Source organism: Mastomys coucha, unplaced genomic scaffold (genome assembly GCF_008632895.1).
Source record: "Mastomys coucha isolate ucsf_1 unplaced genomic scaffold, UCSF_Mcou_1 pScaffold21, whole genome shotgun sequence".
In the NCBI taxonomy this organism is placed as follows: Eukaryota; Metazoa; Chordata; class Mammalia; order Rodentia; family Muridae; genus Mastomys; species Mastomys coucha.
In genome coordinates this window covers 64,493,126-64,521,006 of record NW_022196904.1, presented here as the reverse complement: position 1 = coordinate 64,521,006, position 27,881 = coordinate 64,493,126, and the positions used below count along the sequence as shown (strand labels likewise).

Genomic DNA, 27,881 nt, shown 5'->3' with positions numbered 1-27,881 from the left:
CTCTCTCTCTCTCTCTCTCTCTCTCTCTCTCTCTCTCTCACACACACACACACACACACACATTTCTTGTTTCTTCTGTGGATTTCTTATCCTGCAAGAATGGACAGGGTTTTTTCGTTTGTTTGTTTTTTGTTTTTTGTTTTTGTTTTTGTTTTTTTTTCATTTCAAAGGAACTTATGACAAGCTTTGAGGTAAGGGGGGGAATGGCTCTGGGCTGCCAGGAAGCTGTCAACTGATGCCTCAGGCCAGCATCTGGGTCAGTGACAGTTTCTAGTATCCCACTCCGGGAAGACATATAAACCTGCCATGCTGACCTCTTTTGCTGTTGTGAACACCATAACCAAAACAACTTGGGGAGGAAAGGGTTTATTTGACTTACACTTCCATATTACAGTTTATTATCAAAGGAAGTCAGAGCAGGAACTCAAGCAAGACAGGAACCTGGAGCTGGAGCTAATGTAGAGGCTTTGGAGGGGTGCTGCTTACTGGCTTGCTCCTCATGGCTTCCTCGGTCTGCTTTCTTATAGGACCCAGAAATACCAGCTTAAGGGTGGCACCACCCACAATGAGCTGGGCCTTCCACACATCAACTACTGTTTAAGAAAGTGCCCTATAGCCCCATCTTAAGAAGGTATTCACTCTACTGAAGTTCCCTCCTCTCAGATAACTCTAGCTTATGTAAAGTTGGCACAAAAGTAGCCAGCACACAGCCCTACTTGGAAACTCAGAGGCTGGCAAGTGTCACCATGCAGTATGGAGTCTGAATAGGGTCACAGCACTAGAGGAAGGGAGGGGAAGAGGTCATTTATCAGGAATGTCCTAGCTTTTAAAAACATGTTACGCCTGTATTCTGGGTGTCCCCTGTGCTTTATTTAGAGGTGCCAGGGCCCCAGAGGAAATCCACTGTAAAGGAAGAGACAAAGGACAGAGCCTTGAGTTAAAAAAATAAATAAATAAAAAATAAAAAATAAAAATTGAAGAAGCTAAACACCAGGAGGGGTTTCTTTTTCCAGAGATGACTCAGTGGAGAAATAATAGCAGCCTAAAGAGAATCTGAAAGCATGCAGGGAAGGAAGAGTGTTAATTATGCTAACCTTTCAGAAGTTGTTCAGCGCACAGCAGGGCAGGGGCCTGTTTACTTTGCTTGAGGCCATCAGTCTGACTTGCAAGTCCAACTGAAAGGCTGATTGGCTGCTGGATTTCTCCACTAATGAGCCCTCCAGCTCCTGAAGTTGGAGCCATGAGTCCCTCCTATCCTTGCGGTATCACCACAAGGAGGTGTGGTATGTCTGAGATCAAGATCTGTGTCTCCCTGGGTTGCCATCACTTCTGGGCCTGTGGCAGGAGCTGGGTCTTTGCAGCAGGCAGTCCCAGCTCTTACTAGCATTGCAGGGCTTGCCATGGGAGTGGTTGAGCCCCAGTTGACCGTCTGTAGGCAGGTGTCAGCTGTGACCGTTCAGGGGACACAGTGAGAACTCAGTGACAGAAGTAGCCATTGTAGTTTGTAGTCGTGACATTATTCAGTCTTGAGCCACTGTCCATATGGTTTTCATTTTGTGTCACAAGGTCCCTACAGGAGTGATCTTTGGCCTACTTTGGACACCAGGATGAAAAGGCCTCTAAGAGGTGGACTGGTGTTAAATGGTGTCGAATGTCATCTTAAGCTTGGGGGAGCATGCTACAGTCAGGTGTATGTGGGAGAAGTCATGAAGAAATAGTGAGAGCCAGATATGAGGAAGGAAATGTTCTTCCAGGAGCACCATGCCTCCTCCTGTGCAGAATCCTAGTGTTATCAGAGTGTGTTGGCATCAAGCCTGAGCCTGGCAGCTCCATGAGAGCCAGACAGCCACACATCCTCAGCAGGCCAGCTAAAGAGACAAAGAGATGAGTAATAGCGGAAAAACAACGAATCAACATTAACTCAGTGTGGTCATGTGGGAAAAGGAAGAAACAATTCCAATGAGCCTCGGCCCTAAGTCCATCTTTGGGATACTGACATGGCAGGCAAGAGATTTGTGTAACTATGTAGTACTGGTCAAGGTATGGTCTCACCTATCATTGACACGTCATTGCTCCAGACTCTGCTGCAAGGTGGTCATCAGAGATATGTGAAGCTCCTCCTGGTTGGCACAGGCTTCAGCCTTTTCCATCCCCTCCATGAGACTCATAGGGAAATTTCTATTTCTTTTGGTGGAACGAATCAATAGTCAGATAGCCAAAGGGAAGGACACAAGTGCCTGTCTTTATAATCCCTGTCAGGGCTCCTGCAGTGAGACTCCACCACAGTGTCCAAGTGAAGGGGGCACCATTACCTGTAGTCCCAAGTCAGGCCTCCTGCAGTAAGTACCAGAGCAGTTTGCATAGGTCAGTGGTTAGAAATGAAGTGGGAAGGGAAGAATTTTGAATAAGATCCAGAGATTTCAGGTTTTACTATAACTGTAGTAGATGAAGTCTTGGGAGTCTAGGATCATTGAGATGCTCTGGGTTCAAGCAAAGGGCTCTCTGCCTATGGTCATGGGGGCTTGGAATGGGAAAGAGCTGAAAGCTGCTAGGGTCCTCCCATCAAGTCCACGGGAGATGTGATGGGGAGACGGTGCTTAGAGGTATCGCAGACACAATGCTGAAAAGACTTAAAGTCTGTTTGGATGGAGTTAATAAGAGCCAAAAGAGAGATGACAGTTGCTCTTACAGTTCAGTCTGTGCAATCAGTGTCCCATGATAGGAAATCAGGGTGGGGGGAGGGGAAATGAGAGAAAACCAGCTGTGTTTGAAAGCCAAGTTTTCAGGTGTTGGAGGAAGGAGACACTATTAGTATACTCAGCAGGTGGTGTCAGGGTCAGGTAAGAACATAGTAAATAGGTCAAAGTGGATATTAGCTCTCATAATCTTATATTGGCCTTACACTTCAGGGTTTGTCAAGGACTCTCATTCGTATATAGGCAGAGCATCATGCATTGTTCTGTTTTGTGGATCACAACATTGGACCCAGATCAACTAGTGATAATTACAAGGAGTCAATTGGTTGAAGGGTATTTGAACATGTTTTCAAAGACCTTGGAAGTGTTAAAGTCCACACTTGTTTCTTCCTGCTTTTCTTCTTTCTGAAGTCTCCCTGCCCTACTTTATTTCACCCACCTCCACATCACTGGCAACACCTATCCACTGAAGTTTCCTAAGAAACCCCAAACCAAGAGAAGGACCCATGTAGGTAGCTGAGTGGTCAGACTTGGTGGTTCCGGAGAGCGGAAACATTGCAGATCCCAAGCTAAGATTGTCTTGTGCTATTTTTAGTCTCCTCAATAGCCACTGATCCAACCAAACATCCTTCTATCAGGGAAAATCATTATAGTATCCTAACTTAGCAAACCACAAACTTTCACTAACCCCAAGGCTAAGACAACATCAGCCACCTACAGAGGTTCTGCCTGCTCACTGTAACCCACCCTCTGGAGTGTCTACTGATGTATTTGTCAATTATGTTGACTCCTTCACAACTCCCTTGTGTTCTAGGACCATAAAATGTTCACATAACCATTTCCTAGTGGATCATATCATGCCAGGCAACCTGAATTCATGTTCCTCAGACGTGGCCATTCATATTTTGGCTCAGAATAAATTCTCTCCTTTCCCTTAGGGGGAAAAAAAAAGCCTGTGTTTCACATCCACATCCCCTCTTTATTCTCCCTTTACTTCGTGCGCTGTGAGTAGAAGAGTAACAGACCACTCAAGCCTGTGCAGCTAGGCGGGCATGCAGAATGAAAACCTGCGGGGAGATTAGACACCGAGAGCCTGATCAAAGAATGGAGCCAAATGGAGCTGCACCTGCTGAGGTTGGAGTGTGCTGGCTTAGCCAGAACCTCCACCCAAAGCTGTGCACTGTTCTAAGAGGTAAAGACAGCGCTGTGAACAAAACAGACAATTTTCCCTCCCCTCTCAGATCTCAAAATCTTGGGGAAGGCAAACAGTAAAGAATAATTCTACATAGAATAGGGGATAGCTGAATGGCAATAAAGAAGGAAGGGGCAGTGCTGGGAGAGCTACTGACTTCCTACCTAAGGATGGGTCTCTGTTAGACTGTCTTGTGCAGGCTGTGTACTGATCCGATGCCACCTGCTGACTATACCGACACAGACTTCCAGGGAGTGGGTGATTAATCATGAAGTTCCTTTGCGGAGAGTATTCCTGGCAGGTCAGCATGGTCCAGAGCTGACAGGAATGGCAGGCTACTTTGCTGGAGAGCAGAAGGAGAGCCACACTGAGAGACAGAGGCAGAGAGGGAGGGAGAAGCAAGTCACAGAGAGCTTTATTGACTGTGGGTAATCTGGGCTTCATACAGAAGGAGCTGGGAGTCATGCCAGGTGCTAAGTGGAGGAATGACTCTGATCGGAGACTGCCCTGATCCTGATGAGAGGGGGGATGTTGGGGGCGGTCCATGTATGAGCCCACAGGAGATATGTGGGGGCTGGAGCAGAGGATATATGGATGTATCCCAGAGGTAAGAGCCTTCTTAGGTCTCCTGTATTCTAAAAGAGATTAGGAAGCAGAGATTGGTAAAGGAAAATGGATTTATTTGTAGCTTGGCCAAAATGGTTCCCCACTGTGCCCATAACGGCCTTAAAATTTAATGCAGACAATTGAACAAATGTCACACATGTGTAGATTAGTTCATGTTCCCCTTTAGGCTTCCCCTGTTCTCATCATAGAGGATACAAGTGAATCTCTTTAGAATTCAGAAGAACATCTCCATCCCTCCTAGATTCCAGGTCCTCTGTGCTTGGACTATATAGGCTATTCTCTGTCAGCATGCAATCACCCACTCAGATGTCTTCTGGCATATTCAATGTGGTGAACGGGGAGAGACCAAGCATCCAGGTCTGCCTAAGGAATTGAATAGGTAGGGCTGGCAACGACTAGGCAGGTAACACAAGCTTGTCTGAACAAGCTTCTCTCTCTCCCTCCCTCCCTCCCTCCTTCCCTTTGTCGCCCCCTCCCTTTCTTCTTCTCCCTCCTTCCTTCTCTCCCTTCTCCCCTCTTTCTTCTTCCCTCCCCTCTTTCTCCCTTTATTCTCCTCTCTTTTTCCCCTACCCTGTTCGTGTGTGTGTGTGTGTGTGTGTGTGTGTGTGTGTGTGTGTGTCTGCGTGTGTGTCTGTTTCTGTGTGCTCATGTGCCAGAGGTCAATCTTCTGTGTTGTTCCTCATGAACCATCCATCAGAGGAGACAAGCTATCCTACCAGTATGGAACTCATGGTTATCTAGATTATACGGCCAGCAAGCCTCAAGGATGCTGTTTCCACCTCCTCAGTGCTGGGATTACAAGAACGGGCCATCATGCCTCCTGTTTATATGGGTACTGCCAATCAAACTTAGATCTTTTACGCCTACACAGCAAACACTTTTCTTCCCACCAAGTTTCTTCCCACCCCTCATCAATTGATTGAATGATTGATTTTTGTGGACACAGGTTTTTCTTTATTGGTCACGCTGACCTGGACCTCATGATGTAGCCCAGACTAGCCTCATCTCTCTGTCTTCATGCCTGTGGCTCCTGAATACTAGAATTATAAGCACAAGCCATAACTCCCTGCTACGTTAAGATGCCTACAGGAGACCCAAATAGAAATGCTGAGTAGGACAGTGGTCAGAGTAAGTGTGAGTGTAGACCTTGTCAGTGTAGGACTAGTGCTTGGAACCCTGGTTAGATCCATTGTTTAGGCAGTGGGAATCACTAAAACATCAGGAAACTTCATGCCCCACCCCAAGCCATCTAAGCCCCTCCAGTGGTAACCTGTGTCCACCAGCAATATCACATGAAAACAAGAGCCAGCACTAATCACCCCCGATGTTAGCTGTGTTCCTACTTTAATACTGTTAGCCCTAATGGCCATGTATTGACTTCCTGTTGAAGATGTGCTAGGTGCTACATTCTCTCCTTCTTCTGACCCTAAACCCAGCATTGTATGGTTGGCCCAACTTGAGACTGAGGGAGTTGAAGCTTGGAGAGATGCAGTGGATTGCCTGATGTTAGAAGAATCTGTGACCCCCAAGGATTGCAGTGATGGGATCTTTACATCAATGGAGTTCCCCCTGTTCATAGGGGTCCCCCTCCTGAGCTGGGTGCCTTCCACTTGTCCTGGTGGCATCACAAATTTTCTGCAGACACTTATGAATTTGTCTGAGGCATGAGATCAGGATGGCAGTGAAAATGACCTGTAGTAAATTGCCTGTAGTAAGAACGACCTGTGCTCAGTATGTCAAGTGTATAGTGGTACAGAAGTCAACTTCACAAGTGAGAAATGTCATCCCTTGCCTTTGCTATTTCCTTTGTTCAAACTATGTTTGCTTTAAAAAAAAAATCCTTGTTATATGGCCTAAGGGTGTGCAGACACCCTCCTAAGGGGACATAAGAAACCCAGTTATCTTTGTCTTGTTTCCTGTTGCTGTGATAAAATACTCTAACAAAAGCGACACAGGGGAGAAGGAGTTTTATTTCAGTTCATAATTCCAGGTCACAAACTGTCCTTGCAGGGAAGTCACAGTGGCAAAAGAACGATGAATTAACATAAGCAAGCCAGTGCTCAGCTCGAACTGTTATATAATCCAAAAACCGAAACCCAGAGAATGGTGCCACCCACAGTGGCCAGGTCTTCACACTTACATTTAAGCAATCAAGATAATCTCCATAGGCTTGCCCACAGGCCAATCTAAACTGGGCACCACTAGGCTGCAAAGGTGGTCCTCAGCCTGGCCCTCTCGACAGTGGAGTCTCCACTCTCGTTGCTTAGAGTAGACCAGATGTCTGTCTGTGACGTGACAATTCCCACAGTGTAACTGTAACCCCAGCACCCCAGGTCTGCACCAACAGTGCTAAGCTCCATTACAACCACAGAATTCCTCAGGGCCGTACGCCAAAAGATGACGTCTCCCCTGTTTCTGGGTCCCTCCTCTGTGTGTGTGTGTGTGTGTGTGTGTGTGTGTGTGTGTGTGTGTGCATGGGGGGCGGAGAGAACCTTTCCAACCAGCTAGGTTTCAGGAAACTCATAGTGGGTCTTAGTCTGAAGTACGTTTTCTTCCTCCTTTCAGATATAATATGAGATTGGTTTGTGAAAATCTGGGTGCTTCTAGTGCCGGCCTATTGAAGAAGAAGAACCCCTCTCAGACTTTCCAGAAATGATTCTGTTCATTTCTTCCTCTCTTACAGAAAATTATACTTTGCCAAAATGGGATAAGCCTGAAGGCTTATCTAAGGTTTAGCAACTGACAGCCTGGCAGCCTCCACACCTGGGCAGAGACCTTAATTAATTCAACCTTATATCTACCTTCATAGGAAGCTATTTGCTTCCTTCAATGCTGAAGTCTATTTTAATTTAAAATTAAGACTTCTGTGGTTACCTTTGCCTGGCCCTATGTGGAAAGTTTGCTACAAACCAATTATATAGCAGAACCTCATCTCCTTATTCCCCTCTGCACCCTCTTTGACAGAGGTGATCCTCCAACACTCAATGGGTCCTGCCTTCTACTGTGCTAGGAAGAACCCAGACAGAGCTCCTGGTAAATGCAAATTTTTTTTCAATAATTGATGAGGATGTAATCAAAGAAAGTCATAAGTGGATGTGAAGGGTAGGGATGTGGCTCAGGTAGTAGAGCCCTAGATTGCATCCTCAGTATTGTATAAACTGGCTGTGCTGGTACATGCCTCTAATCTTAGCAGTCAGCAGGTGAAGGCAGGAGATTCAGATATTCAAAGGCACTCTCAGCTACATAGGAGTGAGTTCTAGCTGTCTGGGATACATGAATACTTACAGAAAGCAAGTGGGGAAGAAGATGACAATAGGGATGGGGAGAAAGGCAGACCTTAGGAGATTATGTTGATTCACCTTCACTAGTGTTGAGCCCTGCTTCTTCTGTTGTATAAAATCAGCTCTGGGGCCATCCTACTCCAGCAAACAGCATCAGAATGCATCTCCCTGTCCTGAGTGCCAAGGACACAGCAACACAGCAACAACCACAACAGAAATCTATCAGAGCATGTATGGAGGCATGCAGTCCTGGGATGTTCAGGTGTGTTCTGTAACACCTAGAGCCTTGGTCCTTTAAGGTCCATTTTTATTGCATATAACCACCTCGAAGATCCACTGTCATATTCACCCACACAGTGTGGTAATGTCTTTGCTGATATATGTGTGTGAGAATGTGTGTGTGTCTGTGTGTGTGTGTGTGTGTGTGAGAGAGAGAGAGAGAGAGACAGAGACAGAGACAGAGAGACAGAGACAGAGACAGAAAGACAGAGAGACAGAGACAGAGAGACAGAGAGAGTCAAAGACAGATAGAGACACAGAGAGAGAGATCTGTGTTCAACAGTGTTTCCCTAAGGAAAAAGCCTTGCTGTATTTTCCATGAGCCCCTGTGTGTAACGTACTAGGCAAATGGGATGTGGTGGCACACACTTGTAATTCCATCATTTAGGAGGTAGAAGAAAGAGACTGTCACATTTGAGGCCAGCCTGGGCTACAATCTCAAAAACAAAAGAAAACAAAAAAAAACAAACAGACAAAAAAAGAGGACTTGGTAACTCACCATGTCCATGCTAATGACTGATGTGGGAGATTATTATTAGTTCATCTGCATAAACAGAAAAATTATTCATGGTATAGAGTCTGCAAGGGAGTGCAGAAGATAATCATTTAGAGTTCTGTGTAATCTTGTTACAGGACTTCACAGACACTAATGGAAGCACCCCATTCCCATGGACCCTAATCTTTTCAGGAACACCACACATTATGGTCTCAAAAGCAGGTATTTTCCCCTGAAGAACAGTAGACAGTGGTTTGATTATTTCATGGTCCCTCCAATGTTGCTTGTCTTGCCTAGCTATTAAATTTGGGACTTTCAGATTTCTAGCTAACATATGAAGCTGTAATATATAGAGATTTCTCAAGAGGAGATGTGGTGAGTCCTGTTCCTTCCTTCTTCAAGTCCCAAGAACTAGGATGGGGGATTGTCTGGGAACAGGCAGCAGAGAAGGGAAAAGTGTAGGTCATTTAGCTCCTCACCAGGGCCTCCCTGTGCTCCTTCTTCCCTCCTTGTTGCATTGCCTTAGACCTTCAGCCTTGTTCTCAATGATGTTCATCCATAGAGTGGCTTTGAACATAAATTTGAACTTCATGCTTTTTATAGAATGTGTCTAGTCTTCAGAAAATCACCATAGTTCTTGGTGCTTAGCCTTTGTCTTGGAAGGACCTTAGTCTTGAAATAGAACTGATCCCCACATGGTGCCATATTCCCATAATCCCTCTACTACAGAGATGGGGCATGAGAATCAGAAGTTCAAGGTTAATTCTGATTACATGAGGCTATCCTGAGCTTCAAATTGAAAAAGTAGAACTGGGTTCATTTCATATGGATTCTAATAAGAGTAAACAATGTTTCTATTACCCACCCTCTTTAGGCATGACTAGCATAGTAACCACAGGTTACCTCCCCACACACACACACACAGGACTCCTTACATGTATGTGAGAAGCAGTTACCCACTATTATTGCACTGGGGGATGGAGACACGGATGATGTGTGAGAAGCAGTAACCAGCCCTATAGAATCAAATGATATTTGCCAAATGAATAGATCTATCATAAAAATCAGCTAATGTGCAGGAGAAGACTAAATTTCACAGTCGTTTTGGTGTCCTAAGAGTTCAGAGACATGGGAGAAGCACTCATGACTTCCAGAATCAACTATTGATGTGTGTGTGTTTTAAATGAACGAGGAATCAGGTTTCATGTGACATCAGTGTGTGTATGTATGATCATAATAATCATGGAGGCAGAATATGGAAGATCATATACCTGTCTAGAACTCCACCATCATTGCCCACCTCTGCTGAAAATGCCTGATAGAAACCATAGGGAATTAAGGAGCTGCAATGTCATCAATACAGAAAGGAATTTAGACTGTGAGGTATTTAAGAACAAAGGGTAAGTGAAAAGGCATTGAAATGTTTTATTCTTTAGACAATCAATCTGCTGTAGATTCCTAGCTAAGTGATGCTGAACACAGCCTAATCATTTAATTGGAAGGTTGGCAGAAAGGAATAGGGACATTTATTGAATTCACTAACCATGAGGTTTAGCTTCAAACTAAGTAAGTGGCTGAATGCACCTTCTAGAGAGAGTGGATAGAAGCAGGTGAGAGGTCTGGTTCCCAGAGTAACCCCATGCAGTTCTGAATTCCATTGCTTTCTTCTCTCTGCCACAATGTTCAATAGAAGATGCTGTGTCCCACTCCCCTACCCTGATCTTATCCCAGACATTGGAAAACACTTCAATTCTTCTTTTTACTGCTAGCATTTAGCATACATCAGTCATTAACTATGTCTGGGCACAGGCTATGCTGAGCCTCTGCAGAGCATCTTGTTTAGTGAACCTGAAGTGAGTTTTAAAAGGATAGAATGCTGACTTTTGCCAACAAAGATGGAAGCTGAGCCCAGGGATTCACTAGGACCTTACTTATGGCTTCTAAAAGATGACTGACTTGGGAAGCACTTCAATAGTTGGGTAACCATAGGCTGTAAGGCTGCTTAGCTTCGTGATCCATCCACTGAACATACAAGCTGTATGGCAGGCTCTACACTGAGCACTGGGAGATGTCAGAATGGCATCAGTTCTTGGGAGCAACTGATAGACCAATCTGGTACTCAAAGCTCATCTAAGGACTTAGAAAGTAAGCCATTGACTACTACAGAGGTACAGTAGGGAGGGAAGGTGGAACTTCAGCAGAACTAGGTAAGTAGGAGTTCACCAAGAGGGGGACTGATATAGAGGAGATGGTGAAATAAAGATGCAGAAACATGGAAGGACATGGCAGGTCTCACAACCAGCACCCTTCAGACAAGCTAAGGAGAAGGAAAAGGTGATATTAGGCTGTAGACAGCCATACCCATGCAGAGGGCGCCAAGGGCTGCTGTCAAGGTAGGTGGAAGGCATCAGAGGGTTTTAAGCTGTGTTTTTTATGAACAAGACTTTGGTGGCGAGAAAATGGTGGAAAGATAAGGGGAATGTTCTAGAAGAAAGATGGGTAGAATGAGCTCCACTGTTCTAGTTATTGGTATGATTTCTTGTGACCCACCTCAAAGCCATTGTCACAGCTATGGCTGCTTCATCAGCAAGAGTCTTTGTGTGTGTGTGTGTGTGTGTGTGTGTGTGTGTGTGTGTGTGTGTTTCGAGACAGGGTTTCTCTATATAGCCTTGGCTATACTGGTCACTCTGTAGACCAGGCTGGCCTTGAACTCAGAAATCCACCTGCCTCTGCCTCCCAAGGGCTGGGTTTAAAGGCGTGCACCATGACCACCGTCTGGCATCTGTGAGAGTCATTTTTTTCCCTGTTGTTGGCACTACAGTTTTAGTGACTGGTCAAGGGCGTGCATTGACCTTGTTAGTTGGCTAAAGTGAGCCTCTCAGCTCTGACCTTGCTCCTTGCTCTTGGCCTGGCAGGTGGGTGGGAGGAAGTACTTGCACCTGTTTCAGTCACAAAACTGTGACCAAGAGAGTGCAGGCACAGGAACGGAGCCTCCAGGGAATTATAGATACTCCACCTGTCTATCAAAGGCTGTGAGGCTCGAAGAAACAAATAGCTGACCATTAACTTATGCTCTGTCCTTCCTGCGTTCCTCACACCTCAGCACAGCTCCGTTTCAAATCTGAACTCAGGAAGAGTCTTTTGGTAAAGGCGAGCATGCCAAATACAATTGGGAAATTCAGAAAGGAACCTTATCCTTCCACCTCATCAGCACCCACTAAGGGTTAGACAGGAAACTGCTGCAGAGGCTTTACTCTGCCTCCATAATGAGAAATACCAGGTCCCTGAAGTAAGGATCGAAGCTTCTTTGACCAAGAGAGGCTGTGACAGTCAGAGAGGCCATCCTGTGCAACCCCAGTCAGAGAGCTGGGTGTTACAGGACTTTGCCCTTTGTACCTTTTGTTCTCAATTGCCTTATATTTGAATGGCAGCTGGCAAATATGCTCCCACAGGTTGAAGAATTTGGTTTCATTTGCATTTCCCCTTAGGTGAAATTTCAAGGTGGTTCCTGGTTCATGGTTTTCTGTTCATTGCGTCTAAGCTATTTTCTCTATCCCACATCACGATAAAGTCAGTTTCTAGTTACTCGGAACACTGAGAGGGTGAAAAGATAACCCCAGTCTTAGAGACCAGCCCAGGGAGTGCTCAGAGAAGCACATGCATCCCTTTCTCCCTACCTCCCCGTGTCCCCAGTAGCTTCACTATCCCCTTGGGAGCCCACCTTTGTGCCTTCTACACAGAGGACATTTTTCTTTTGACTCAGCCAATCCCTCCAGCCTTAAGGAGGTCCTTTCCTGCTCTTCTCTTACCTGTGTCTACTGGCTTCATGGCCAAGGAGACTTAATTCTTAGCTTCTTACCTTGAAGATTTATCCCTTCAGAGACCCCCCACCTTGTCCCTACTATTATTCTCCATAAGATTCTCTCTCTCTCTCTCTTTCTCTCTCTCTCTCTCTCTCTCTCTCTCTCTCTCTCTCTCTCTCTCTCTCTCTCTCTCTCTCTCTCTCTCTCTCTCTCTCTCTCTCTCTCTCTCTCTCTCTCTCTCTCTCTCTCTCTCTCTCTGGCTTCCTGAAAGTTGGGGCAAGAGTGGTTCTCTCCTCTCCTTTCTTAATTTTGTAGTTACCTACCTAAGCAGTCTCATAGGCCTCTGTCCTTTCCTTTCTCTGCCCACCCACACTGGCTCTATCTCCCCATCTCTCTGTCTCTTTCTCCAGGGCCTCATGTTTCTCAGGCTGGCCTAGAACTTACTAGCTTTGTAGCGAAGAACTTCCAAACCTCCTGCCCCCATCTCTTGAGAGCTGTGACTGCTAGGTTTCTGTCCCCACCCCACCCCTGTTTTATGCTACACTGAAGACTGAGCTCAGGCCTTTGTGAATGCTATACTAATACTCTACCCAACCCCCACCTTCTCACCTCTTATCTTGTCTGGACCTGTCCTATCCACTAGATCACTCTAATCCTTGAGAGGTTTCAGTGACAGCCCTGCCACACGCTCAGGCTCACAGGCCAGTTAACAGAAGGTGCCTTTGGCTCTGGCTCTTGGATTTTCCCTTAGTAGCCTGCTTAAGTAGGTCCCACTGGTTCTTCATCCCCATAGTATCCCTAGCAGCTTTCTTCCCTAGGTCTACCACCATCAGGGCCTTGTCTTGCTCCTCCTCTGAGGTCTCTAAGCTTCTGGCCATCCTGCACTTAGGCACTGCTAGTCTGTTTAAGTATTCCAGCATAGGTCTGTACTGTCCTCATCTGGCCCCTGATTGATTCAACCCTTGCCTCCCTGCAGAGCCTCCGATTTCACAGAAGCGGATCTTGGTACTCCCTTGGTTCACCCTTCTCATACCTGCCCTGTAGTTCTATCAGCTTGTTGCTGCCCTGAACACAGCCTCTATCTTCTTCCTACCTCCCTTCTCCAACCATCATCCAGCCCAGACTCAGGCCCTACTCCTCTATATGCCTAAAATTAATAATGCTCTCAGAGTAACACATTGTCACTGTAAAATGCATATTGATTGGGTAGTAGATTGATTGACTGCCTGACTCTCTGACTGCTGTGCTGGGGATTGAACCCAGGGCTTCATGCATACACTAGACAAGTGTTCTTCCAGGGAACTGCACCCCCTGCCCAACAAAATGTGTTTTCAATAACAAGAAAGGATATGGAAATTAAAGGCAACGTTTCACTCTCCTATCCAGAAATGAATATTGCAAGGTAGATTTATCTCCTGGAGATTAAATATGCTTGCATATATAAGGCACATGTTATTTTACATAACTGGTATGCCATTTATATCTTCGTTTTTTAACTACTACATTATGAGAAATTCCTTTCACACTAATTTGTCCTTAAGCAGCATTTTTTTTTTTTAATAGCAGAGTAAGAACTCCCTATCCCAGGGAAGTACGACTGATTGATTTCATCTGTCTTCTACTGGAGGTGATTTTGTGGTTTCTAGCCTCACGGCCATATAAATCACACTCGTCCATGTTCCCTAACTGCCCATTAGTCTCCTGTGGCATGTGAGGCCACATTCATTATACTGCAGAGGCAAAGCACATTGATTGCGCCACTTCTCAGTGAGCTGAGTGCCAGCCTCTAGTCCACAAGCTTTCCTTTCTTACATAAGCCTTAGAGCACCAACAACAAAATAATAATTAATTAAAAAACAAACGAACAAAAAGGCAAAAGAAAAAAACCATCAAGCCCCTTGACTTCCATCATCCCCTTGGCAGGTTGAAGTGGGACCCAGCTCTCCGCAGTGGAGGTAGCAGCGAGCAGCCCTGTGCCTCGGAGGCCCGTGCTAAGAGTTGATGAAAGGAGTGGCCAGTGTCCTGTGTTCATTTGTTCTGCTATTATTTCTGTCAAACTGGATGAAGGGATTCCCCTTGGGTATCTGATGGATGCTTCTGAGACTACCTTCATACCTCATCGGAGCCGGAGAGTGCTTTCTCATCTTATAAAAGGAGTCATGAGGTTTAAAGGGCATTTGCAGTCTTCACGTGAATGGCCTGTGGTCAGTGGTTCTTTAAAAGATGGCCATTGGACCAGCACCTGGGCAGGAGATGTAGAATTATGTGTTGCTTTTTCTTTGCTGATGTCTCAGAATCTGTAGCTATGATAAGATGCAACATAGGTTATCTTGGGCAATGTGGCAGTTTCCAGCTAGTGTACCTTGTTAATATTATAGCAGAGCCATGTGTTATTCTCCTGTGAAAGCCACGGTTTATTCCAGCTAGAAGAGAGTCAGCAGAAGGGTATGACTCTGGCCTAGGAATGTATTTCCCAAAGTCTTAAAGCTTTGGGTATTATAACAGTTTACTTCAGTCTTCTTTCATGGGTAGGTTTTTCTCGGACTATAGAGCCAGGTCACTGTGACACAGTGGAGTTACCAGGGTATTTCTAAAGAGTAGGATGCTGATGTGGTTATTTGCAGACCACTGCTTTGGGATATTAAAAAGGCAGCAGGAGACTGGGGATGCTCCATGGTAGAATGACTTAGCGCCATTGGATTTGATGTTTAGGTGCGCGCGCACGTGCGCGCGCGCACACACACACACACACACACACACACACACACACACGTGCATTTGTGTGTGCTCGTACATATATAATAACAATAAAAGTGCAAGTAACTCTAATGTCACTGCCTTTCTATTTAAAAATGGCATTGGCTGAGGAGATGGCTCTGTCATTAAGGAAATGTTTGCCATGAAAGCACAAGGGCCTGAGATTATATTCCCAGTATCACCATAAAAGCCAGACATTGTAGCACCCGTCTGCAGTCTGTAACATACATCTATGATCCTGATGCTGGGGAGGTGGAGACAGGAAATCAGACCTAGCCTAACCAAATCCATGAGTTCCAGGTTCAGTGAGCAATCCTGTCTCAAAAAAATAAGGTGGCTGGGAATGATGATGTCTTGTACCCAGGAGGCAGAGGCAGGTGGATCTCTATAAGGTCAAGGCAAGCCAGGTCCTCATAGTGAGTTCCAGGACAGTCAGGACTACATAGTAAGACCATGTTTCAAACAAGCAAACAAACACACAAGCAAACTTTCAAAACAATAAACATAAGTAAAGATGAAGAGATATTGAGAAAGACACCCTGTGGTTCCATGTCCTCTGCTTTCTCCCTCTCAAGGTGTCTGGGTGCCTTTGCACATTGGGCTGGAAGAACAAAGCAGGATCCCTGAATGGGAAGGATTGCGCTGAAAGCGAGTGTGGGGTAGGGTGCCTTCTTCATTGATCTTCAATGATATAGCTCTCCGAGATGATCTTAGCTTGTGCATATACCTTTATTTGGGTGAACTTATACACATATTTTTATTTGGGGTGAACCAAGAGTTGTATAGTTTTGGAGAAGGGGATGAGATTATGCAGGGTGGGCAAAGATCATTGGCTGAAGGCTAAGACTACTGAGATGCCTCATTAGCATAGAAAGGCATTCTAGGATTCTCAGATATAGGACTACATGACCCTTAGGTAGTCAATTTGAGATCTGGGATCCCCAAGAAAAGAAGAAGCCCCACTGACAAAGGGAGTCTACCATTTTGCACTGAACTCAGGGATGTCTAGTGATATCAGACGTCAACTTCAGCAGCAAGCCTTCCGGACAACATCCAACATCAGCATCTGATCGCCACACATTCCTGCATACATGTGTATGTACCTACATCACTCATATACACAAACCAAAAAAGATAATAATAATGATAATAATAATAGTAATAATAATAATATGATAATAACAACAACAACAATAATAATAAAGTGGCCATACCCATGTAGTTCATGGTGTTCCTCCTTTCCATCATTTGAAATACAGAGTGCTTTGGGCATTTTGTCCCAGCCTAAAGAGTAGTCTAAGGCTCTTTCTCTCCTGCTAAGCCTTAGGCAGTCAGATAACAACTTTAGTTTGACCCACTCTGTATCTTAATCTGCCTCTGTAGGCTTGTGCAGTGTCAGACATATTGGCTGCCATCAGGACAATGTTGATCATGCCATACCAAGCTGTGCTCTCAGCATGCTGGCCAGGCCAGGCCTTATCAGGGGTTAGTTTATACTGCTACAAGCATCTTAAAAATCTTGATGCTCAGATTTCACTCTTGCCTGGGGCTTCCTTTATCCCTACCTATCAGTCTAAGGCAGCCACTTCTCCCCATACCAACAGTCATTTCAGCTACAGCCAAGTTGGTTCTCCTCCTTCTGACCCTCAAACTGGGCTGCTGTACTCTCTGTCCTCTCCTCTCCCCCAAAGCCCCTCATCCCTCTGTCAGGGATATGGCTGTGTCTCACTGGAAGTAGTCCTTGGGCTTGCTGGAGACTTGATAATGTGATATATACAGGAGGCTCTCAGCCTCGGCAGTGTGGATATTTTAGGATGGATCAGCCCTGGTTATGGGCTATTCTGTGCACAGAACCTTTAGCATCATCCTGGTCTTCTATCTACCACATAACAGGAATAACTCTTTCCCCAACTATAAAGATGCGAAAAACTGCCCAGATGTGGCCAGCTACCCCTGAGAAGTCAGCTCTATCTACTGTTTCAGAATTAGTGTTCATCTAGCAGGTTATTCATCTCTGCGAGGCAGGTTCTTTGGTGAACATTAACTCATTTCATGCTTACAGGAAATCTATGGAATAAGTATCTTGGGTCTCGTTTTGTAGATGAGGAACACGATTCCTGAAGAGGCCATGGGTGAATGGGCTAGCACCTCAGTAAGAACCAGAGGCAGAATCTGAATCTTGGTTGTCATGGTGCCATAGCCAATGGCTATGGGTAGAAGAAACCCCAGTGCCAGGGGTTTATTTTAAGGATACTATGGGCCAGCACAGGCAGCTAGAACAAGGAAATAGCTTAGACTGTGAAAGGGAAGGTAGAGAAGCAAGGTTACACTCTGTCTCTCACCACAGCCATGGCATTGCTAAGTCTGCATCTCTCTACATGCCAGGTTCTACTTACAGTCTCTGTGCCTCAGAAACTTCAGTGCCATCCCCACACACAATCTTCTTAAGCCTCCTAGCCTCTGTGGCTCAAATAGACTTTCCCATGACAAACTGTGATTGGCTCAGTTCTGGTAGCTCAGCTCCTAGGCCAATCAGCAGTTTGGGACTGGGGTAGGTAAACGGAGGAAATCGTTGACGTCTCCATCCCTGTAAGCTTGCCAATGCCCATTATCTGTTCCTGCTCAGTAGGTACCATGGTAACAGGCCCCATGTTCCCCAACCTCGTGTGAGCAAAGATTTCTACCGACCAGTGGTACCTTGATAGAAGCTTCCTGCCTAGTGCATCTGGGGGTGCTCCAAGCAGGCATGTCTCTTCCTTCCATTTAGCCAACAAGAGAAGCTTGATCAGTACCTCAGAAGCTGATCTTTACCAACACTTAATGAAGAGTTAGCTAGTTAATAGCCCGTGAAAAATCCAAAGGCTGTTAGAGGTCTGACAGCCCAGACATTAGCAGCAGCAGTGGTCAATTTCCTAGAGATTACTGACATTCTGAGCCATTCAGGAAGACATCCGGGAGGAAATCTTCACAGGCAAGGCAGGAAAGCGACAACTGAGCCATGCATCAGGACGCTGAACTCTCTGAACAGAAGCTCAGCTTGTCCTGACAGCCTTTTTTTTTTTTTTAATCATAGAAAAGTCAGAAAGGAAAGAGTATGGAGTTGTAGAATTTCTTTTAGTGTAAAAAAACTCACAGGCTCCCATAGGCCCTGGTGTTGACCATAGTGATTCTGGGGCCCATTGTCTCATTGGTGAGTCATGTGAGCCAGCACACTTACGTGACATCACATGCAGATGAGCGTGACCTTATGCTTTTGGTGGTGGAGCAGGTCTCTAGGCTGGAACTGGTGATGCCATTGTCACTACCATCACCTGTGCTTTTGCCCAGGCATCATGCAGGCTGGATACAGACTCCACTGTGAATGGAGCATCCTGCCTGACCCTTGCCCTTTGGGGGTCCTGAGTTGCAGAGGGAGGACCAATTTGAGAGCAGACAATTGGCATACAATGAAATGGGAACTCTGTGGTGACTGAGTAAACACTGCCATTGTTTACTCTCCCATGCCCTTAAGCCACCGTGGCACCATACCTTGAGCCCAGGAGGCACAGGTCCACCATCCAAAGGTTCATGAAAGGGGTCCCTTCTCCAGAATCTCATGCTAGGACACGGTCAAGGTCCTTCTCAACCCTTACACCTGAGCCATCAGTAATGCTGCCCACTCTGACTTCAGAATCTACAGCACTCTGCCACATTCTTCATCTCTGGTCCACTGTGCTAAGTCCCATGCACGGTTCCCAGTGCCTTCTCCTGAGCCCATTCTGTAATCCATTACCCGCTCGGCAACCACCCTTGTTTGTTAGGTCATCAACCATGCATAATGTGCTTATGGCAGGCTGCCCAAACCTACTTCATTGACCTTCTCCCTTGCCCTTGTTCATTAAGGCATGGGCTCCCAGCCCCTCTCCCAAAACCCTACTTCCACCTTAGACATTCATCTTCCACTGTACGTCCATCTCCTCAGAGCAGATCTAGGATCACTCCTCCAGAATTGTCCCCTAACCCATGGGTCATATCCCCATGTTGTGTCTTCCTGCCTAGAATTATCTTATTCTTCTGCTTGGCTATGATACGTTATCAGATAAGAAATGCAATGTGCTCAGGGACCCCCCCCCCCACATACACACACAGAATAAAGCTTCCATGGGAAGGAAGCAATTGAACATGATCTTGAAACTGAAGTGTAATTTGCAGGTTGAACAGAGGGGCTTTGGGGGGAGGGAATAGATTTAATGAAGGTACAGAGGCTAATGGTCATGTTACCTGTGAACATGGCTTTGAGCTATGTTGTCTGTATTGCAGCCTAGACACCAGTGGAATGGAACTTAGGGTGGCATTTGAATTTGTTCAGTCAGCAGGAAAAGTCACCACACTGGGAACTATATACAGATGCTCTGGATTTGCTCAGTGGGTTCAGCTATGGTTTGGTTGTGGAGATGGGGCATTTTTCAAGAGACTCGGGTATCTGGGAGCCAAGCCTGGTGAGATAGGAAGAGTGTGCCAATACCAGAAGCTAGAGCTTGGATTGAGAAGTAAGGAAGGACTCTGGACAATGAGTATTTTCTAACTCCATTTGAGCAACCACTTGGTGTTCCCATAAGTGCTGGGTGTGGACCACTGTGAGAGGTTAGCAGCACTGGGAAACAGCTGGGGGACCCACAGGTCAACTGTTCTGGGAAGCACATACAGTTTCTATTGATAGTTTCCTGCTGCCTCTACTGGCTCAAGCTGGGCAGAGCCAAAAGCCGTGCATCATGAGGGTCAGATGTTTCTTATAATTCCACGGCCATATTGCTTTAAAAAAAAAAAAAAGACATCCAGATGTCAGTGCTATTTTGGACTAGTATTCTGTGGAGCAGTTGGTAATGACCTCACTAGGGTGTGACTTTCAGGACCAAATGACACAGCTGTTAGGAGCCAAGCTAGCTCTGTTCTCCCAGCCCTGTGTGTCCCATGGACCTCAAATTCACAGCAAAAGCAGCGTCTCCTGCTCATAAGCCATTCACTGCCTCTGCTAAGGGCCAGCACCATGGCCTCAGGCCTTCCTCACCCCTGGCTGCTGAGTGCACACAGAACTCCAGTGATCCGTCTAGACTCAGGAGAAACTTCCATGGTCGGGGCCCCTATGGGCTAACAGGGACCTATGTTTCTTGCCTCCGCCTTGCTTGGGTTGCAGAGAGCTTTCTTCACTCTGTGCCTGGGTTTCTTTATCCTAATGAACGGCACAGCATTGGCTGGATGGCAGGGCTGGAATCAGGTGTGATGGTGTGTGCTGTAGCTTTCAGCATTCTGCTTGGCATCGTGCGACCGCAGCAGATGCCCGAGCAGAGGACGCTTTCTTGAGAGCTGAGTGAGAACAGGGTGGAGCCTCATGGGCTCCTCCAGTCTAAACCCCATGCTGCTGAGGCCCGACAGCTTCCTGCGGGTTAGTCATGCAGCTTTTACTTGAATATCTCCAATCATGGGGAGACCAATCCTCCCAATGTTCTTTATTTCAGCATCTCCCACAGTGGGAACATAAAATATACTGTGAAGCTTTGCAAACTTTACAGAGAAAGTAGAGACAAGACCATTAGTAAGCTTATCACTATATCAATACATTTTACATTTATGCTAAAAACATTTCCTATTAGGTTTGTTTTTCAAATGTCTGAATAATATCGTGGGTTTCTCTTTGGGGAAGCTGTGTGCACACACATGTGGCCATGTGTGTACATGCATGTAAAGGCCTGAGGTCAAAGTAGCATTTCCCTGGAGCTATCTACCTCATCTTTTAAACAAGGTAGCCCTCCAGGACTGGGCCTATCAGATTAGGCTAGGCTGGTTAGCCAGCAAGCTCCAGAGATCTGCCTGTTCCTCCCTCCCTGGTGCTAGGGTACAGTGAGGGCTACTTTACTTGGCTTTCTTTTTACATGGCTTCCGTGCACCATACATGGATCCTTGTGCTTGGGCAGGAAGCACTTTACCGACTGAGGCATCTCTCCAGCCTCTCAAATAATATTTAATAGGTGTTAAGTAAAACATATTATGAAAATCAATTTTGCTTCTTCCATTTTACTTTTGGAAAGTGGCTACTAGTAAAATCCACACTACATTTGTGGTTCCCACTCTGCTGTTCATAAATAGAGCTGCTTTGGACATAACTGGAGTTACATGCAGGCACCATGTCTCCCTAGGGTCCTCTGGGCTGAGACCTCTTGTTTTTGATGACCTTGATGGCTTCCAGGAATATACTGTTCAGATCATTTATAGACAGTCCCTTAGTTGAGACTCTTCTGATCATTATCACCAGTGACCAGAATGGAGTTGTGTGATATGAGAGAAGACAGAAGTAGTGCACAATTCTCCTCACTGGTATCCATGCATAGAGAACCCACTGATTTGTCCTGCTGGAGGTCACCATGGTGACCTCGGCCATCTGGATGAAGTGTATTTCTCTCCTGTGTGTTATTTTTTTTCCCTCTGATCCCTCTGTGCTATCTGGAAGGCAGTCATTACTCGTAGTCTATGCTTAAAGAGTGAGAGTCATGTTCATGCTCCTTGACCATGGCCAGAATACATTAATTACTCAGAACTCTACCACATCGGAAACCTATCTGCACTGCTTCTGTGTACTTAGTCAATTATTGATTTATGAAAATGAATTTATGGGTATTTAATTTGAACTATGATATGCTGTTGCTTCACTTATCCCAACTTTGGACCTTAGGGCTTTTTTTCTTTGACAGAGCCATCAATTTTCTTTTGGGAGTAATTCCTTTGTCTCTGGATCTAGGAGAGGCTCCATATTCACTTTTTGTTAAAGTGGAGCTATTTTTAAGCTCATCCTGTATAGCTGGCTGAAAGACTGAGTTACAGGTAATGTGTCTCTTCCTTGCTCACTTCTTTACATAAACTCTTCATTTAAGTTTCATTTGAAAACAACTGTATTGCCCCCACAGAACATTTCCTCAAACCAAAAAGATCTGAGGTCTCTTTTCTTTGAAACACCTCTTTAAAGGAAAATTACCAATTATTTTTCTACAAAGGAAGAACCTTCCTTCTCGGTGGATTATCATGTTGTATCCTTTCTTGTACTCATCTATTCTGATCTCCTGTCTTGTTCTTGTGGCTGGAAATATTTGGCTTGTGGGTGGCCATTTATTTTATCACCTAGTTGTTTTTTTTGTTTTGTTTTGGTTTGGTTTGGTTTGGTTTCTGGTTTTTGGTTTTTCGAGACAAGATTTCTCTGTGTAGCCATGGCTGTCCTGGAACTCACTCTGTAGACCAGGCTGGCCTCGAACTCAGAAATCCACCTGCCTCTGCCTCCCAAGTGCTGGGATTAAAGGCATGTGCTACCACCGCCGGCACCTAGTTGTTTGTTTTATAATGGGTAGACAAAATATCATACTCTCTTCTCCTTCCAGCTAGAATATACATCCTCAGTCATCTTGGGCCTCCATATGTCCCTTTCCAGAAGGCAACCTTTGCCTAACATTGCCTTTCTCATCTCAGCACACCCAGATCCATGTCACTGAAAGCTCGGGCTGCTAGGATCACTATCTACCCAGACTGCAGACAAGAAGGTTCTGGCTGGGTCCAACAACATAGGAAATGGTAGGTCCCTCACCCCTTGTGCGCCAGAGTCCCATAATGCATCCTTTCACAGAGCACAGGGATTCCAGGAAAGGCAAGCTCTGTAAAGAGGTGAGTTTTGCTATTGCTCATGAAAATAAGGTTTAGAATTTAAAAGTTGGCAGGCACCAAACACCCATGTAGTCCTCAGAGAAAATAAAGTGTGCAGAAAGTCCAGTAAGCACATGGAAAAGGTTTTCTGGGCTGATAAACCTGTCTCTGAGAAGTACTGTAACAAATCCTGAGTTGAAGCAGTTCCCCCCGCCTCCAGAGAGACTGAACTCCAGGCCCCCATTTGAGGTAGAGAGATAGTCCAGTTGAAGCCTTCTCTTGAGCACCTGTGGCTGTTTGTTCTTCAGCCATCAGGAAAGGAAGTGAGAGTGATATTCAAGGGAGAGGGTTTGCTACTCCTTTGTATGAGTTCTCATAGCTACTCCTGGACCAGACCAGTCTTCAGCAAAAGCTAAAAGGGGTCTCTGCTCCCCTATCCCCATGATAACAGAAGAATGGAACTTATATTTGACTCTTTTCTGACAGTGATTGATAACCGTGCCTATTGTTAAACAAAGCCCAGCTCCTGTCTGTCAGGCTTCAAGGACTACGTTGTTTGTTACATACTCATTTTATTATAACTTTGATAGGTAGCATTAGTCCCGCCTTCATAGGCAAGGGGACAGAGAAGGGATATGCCCTTATCACAAGCTGGGATGGAGTCTTATGGAGCTAGACTTGGGCTTCAGCCTTGTCCTTAAGGACAGCCTCTCCTGAGTTTTGTGCTGGGTTCCTGTGTACACAAGGCCATGACCTATTCGTGTCACATCTTTGTATCCCTGGGAGATGGGGTGATATTTCCTACTTTAGAAAACAGGTCACAGTGAAGCTGTAAATTACATGATTTCTCTGCTGTTTAGAACTAAGGAACCTGGAAGCACTAACCCAGAAAGTGAGTGAAATAATAAGTAGATTTGGGCCAATGAGATGGCTGGGTGAATAAAGGGGCTTGCTGTGCAAGCTTGATGAACTGAGTTCAGTTCCCAGAACGCACATAAAGGCAGAGGAGAAAACTGACACCACAAAGTTGTACACGCACGTACACACACACCAAACACACACACCAATAAAAAATGAACAAATAAGCTAGGCAGTGGTGGTCCACACCTTTAATCCCAGCAGTTGGATTTCTGAGTTCAAGGCCAGCCTGGTCTACAGAGTGAGTTCCAGGATAGCCAGGGCTATACAGAGAAACCCTGTCTGGAAAAAAAAAAAGATGAACAAATAAAAAATTGATTTCTCAAATTGATCTCCTTGTATTTTATGAAGTGAAAAATGACCCAGAAGGCTGAAATCAACTTTTCCCACTTAACCTTGGCCTCAGTCTGTTCCCTTTCTAAAGAATGGTAGATTCAGATAACCTCAGAGGCCAGATTCCTCTCAGAATGACAGTATCCCCTTGGTTGATCTCATCTGACAGCCCATGGATAAGAGCAGCAGGTGATGTGGAAGCATTATTCTAAGGCTCTGCAAGCAACGTCTCCATCAGGAGGTGCTCATTGCTGTGGCCATCAGTTGGATCGTCTCTTGTGTCTGTACAATGGACTGCATGCCTTAAGGAGACTCAAATTTAATTATTTTGGAGACCTGAATTCATTGAACAGGGCATTGGTAAGAGTTACTTCCTTCCATAGGCTGGATAGAATGTATTCCAAGCTACTCTGACTTCTGGTGATTTCTGATGGCCTTGGTGGGTTTTGGCTTCATAAACATGTATCACTTCATAACAAGCCTCCACCTCCAGGTTTCCCTCTCTGTGTCTCTGGTTTCCTTTCTCTTGTTAGGGTGTTTATTCAAACCAACATGATCTCATATGAGATCTCTAGTCATCTTCAAGGACACCATTCACACAGAAGGTCAAACTCAGAGTTTCTGAAGCTAATGCCTGTGCACAGTTTCCTTGGGGACAATGACACCCTTCAGTCCTATCTGTCAGTTTTCTCTCTCTCTTTGGCAGCAGGTTAGGAAATCGTGGTAAGGCTTGGGGCTAAGGGGATTGGTCTCTTCCTACACCAACAATGGTGGAACAAACTCATCATAAGAGAACATCTCTGGACCAGCTCCTGACTGTGCTGTCACTCTCTTCCCAGGAAGCAGATGGGAGCCCTACAGCAGACTGGCTTAGCTTTCCCTCTGTCCCAGGGCTGGGGCTGGGATCAACAATTCTCTAAACCCTTTGAGCCTTGTCGTAGAACTTTTTCTCTAACTCTGTGTGCATGTCCTAGGAGGCTCCCTCCTTCCACCCCTCCTCCAGCACCTCTCCCAAGACTTCACAGGACATGTGCCTGGTCTTGGGGAAGCTTGTCACTTCACTCATTACCCAGCTTGTGAGCCGAGGCTGGCACCATGCCCACTATGAGTTCTGCGTCCCTGACCAGATGGCACACTGGGAGTCCAGGGCTCCTCATTCCACTGTAAGCCGAGTGGCCCAGTTCCCTGCATCTAGAAACTAGACGTGTGACTGATGAAGGGGGGGTGCTTAGATGCAGAAGCCCCCACACATACAGTAAACAGCTCTGGTGACTGTATTAGCCCAGCACAATTTAAGCTGTAGCTCTAACCTAGCCTAGGGCTGATGCCAAGAAATGTTTCTCATGGGTTTGTATTGGAAATACGTTTGGATCTAGGCTTATGTAGACTAGACTGGTGTCTGACATATTGGTATCACTGGAGAATCTCAGGTCATGCCTTACACTTGTTGAGTGCTGCAAATTGGTAAAGCTTTCTCATCTTTTCTACCTTTGCACTGGTAATGGCATGTGGGAGATTTCTAATACTAGGTCTGGGAGCATATGGAGCTCAGGTGATTCGTGATTGCAATTTAGCCCTAAGAGAAGTATAGGACTACAAATATCACCCTGAGATCAGGCAGACACAGATAAAGAAGTGGATGAAGGGTTAGGCTTGCCGAGCTCTGCCTCAGGAATTAGAGAGGATGAGATGCCCTTTCTCATCATGCAGACTTGAACTCCTGGCTAGGTAAATGCCTGTGTGAAAGTCTTTGTGTGACCTGGAGGTCACTCTAGTCTCCCCTTGGAGGCCCTAGCCTTTTGTCCTCTGTTCAAACAAATGAAACACACACACAACATGTTCTGGAGCAACGGAGTTTATTGCAGAATGAAGGATTACACCCTCTCAAAAGAGCTGCCAGTGGCCAGAGACCATCATGCCAGCCTAAATTCTAAGGCTTTATTTCTAAAGTCTCCAGAGTCAGTCATGTTTCCTGTGGGCCTTTGTGCTATCTAAGTGGTTAGCAAGCCACTGGTTTGATACTTAAAGAGGGCCAGTGATACACTTTTTCTTTTCTTTATCAGAAAGCCTCTTGCAAGTTAGTAATCCTAGAAGGTTTAAAGTTCCTGGAAGAAGGTTTGGGTAATTACCAATTAAAGTCCTTCCAAGAAGTTGAGAATGTCATGGTCTCTCAGGGCCACAGATAAGATTCAGTTCCCATTCCTCTGATCCATAGAGTTCTGTTTTTATAGTCCACTAACTGTAATGGAAGGGAACATTCTCAATATCCTCTGATCTTACAAAATGAACAAATAGACCCTTAGTTCCTAGAAACCAGGCCCTAGACAGTGAGGCAGTCCATTACTTTGAGATCTGGGGCTTCCCATCAGTCATTATATGTCCAGCTTTGACCTGGAACAGGAGATCCTGAGAAGGCAAACTTTACCTTGGGGGCTTTGAACCCACCTGTGGTGTCTTAAGTGAAAAGACCACTGAGAAAATTGAAGCTAGACTTTCCATGTTTCACACCTCTAATTACCCCAGCAGTCTCTGCTTCTGACTCTTGCCAGAGTCCTGACACCATCAGAGGGCTCTGCGTGTGCTTAACGCTGTTATTTATCTCCAACACCTGCATGAGGGAGGAGGGAGATAGGGTCTCCATGCTAGAAGAGGAGAGATGGCTCAGTGGTTAAGAACACTTGCTGCTTGCTCTTCCAGAGGATGTGAGTTTGATGCCAGCACCAACACAGTGGCTCCTGTCTGTCTAAATCTCCAGTTCCAAGAAACACAATGCCCTCTTGTGGCTTCCTCGAGCAACCACAAACACATGCATGCAAGCAAACATACACACAATAAAAAGCAAGGATTGTAATTGTTTAGTAAAAACTGAGACCCAGGTAAGGGGAAGTAGTAGATGGCAGAATTGGGATCAGGCCTTGGCTTCTCTTCTCTTCCTCAACAGCTAAAAGAAAGCAATTGCCCCTTGAATGTGGATAAAGTGGCAGCTTGCTCTTGGCTGGGTAGAAAGGTCCAGATGTCCTGGCCTAGGTGGGGTGTACAGCCACCCTCAGAAGAAGGAGCAAGGTCGAGATCAATGAGTTCCCTGAGACCACTTTCCATCCCAGCAGCCATTGGAGATAAAAGACTAGCCCATGCAAACCATGGTATTTCTGAGTAGGGCACACAAGCTGGCTAAAATCCAGGCATACGCTGTAAGTTATGATTCCCTTGAGCCCCATCTAGTGAAACGTGCCCTCTTTCTGTTGGAGTGCTAGGAATCCGTCCAGGCCTTCTCTTGTTCATTCTGCCACAAACTGAAGAAAGCAGCAAGTTCCCGGCTTTCCTGACGTTTTCTGGTGAGTTGTTCAGTGAGGCCAGAAGCTTGCCTCTTCCAGTGTCAGTCTTCCTGGAAAAGGGTCGAGTATCTGACTTACAGCAAACTGGGATGGAGAGTCGAGAGGCAGGTAGGGCTCCTAGGCATCAATATGAATGCATGCTCTGGTTCATACTGGCCATGAGAAGAACATTTTGTCCAGAGAAGGAGGGAAGGGTAGCAGTGAATCCTGGGAAATTCTGGGTAAGAGGGGGGTGAATCCTTGGTAAATCCCAGAGGTAACATGGACCATGACAATGGCTCATTCAATGTCTGTAGGAACTGATAGCTTCAGGCCTTGTGTTGAGCATGGAAAAGTAAAACCAGCCCTTGCTTCCTGCAAGCCCTTGCCGTTAAATGAGATGGTTCTGGAATCTTCTTTCCAGTTCATACCCACTTCCCTGGCTAGTGTCTGTATAACCCTTACCCGTAACATGGGGATGGACATAACCTGTGGTACACTGACTTTGGTTTATTGTTTTAAA

General features: G+C 45.7%; 1 protein-coding gene and 1 long non-coding RNA gene across 3 annotated transcripts in view; one reads left to right on the top strand and one right to left on the bottom strand.

The window, feature by feature from the left end:
* Slco3a1 (solute carrier organic anion transporter family member 3A1) overlaps positions 1 to 27,881 on the top strand; it is a 279,766-nt gene that overhangs the window by 143,526 nt on the left and 108,359 nt on the right. The window lies entirely within an intron of this gene.
* Positions 4,276 to 18,936, bottom strand: LOC116102405. The gene is made up of 3 exons (XR_004123161.1): positions 18,660 to 18,936; positions 14,490 to 14,616; positions 4,276 to 4,523 (listed from the first exon to the last, which is right to left on the bottom strand). It is a non-coding gene; the product is annotated as an uncharacterized LOC116102405 (long non-coding RNA).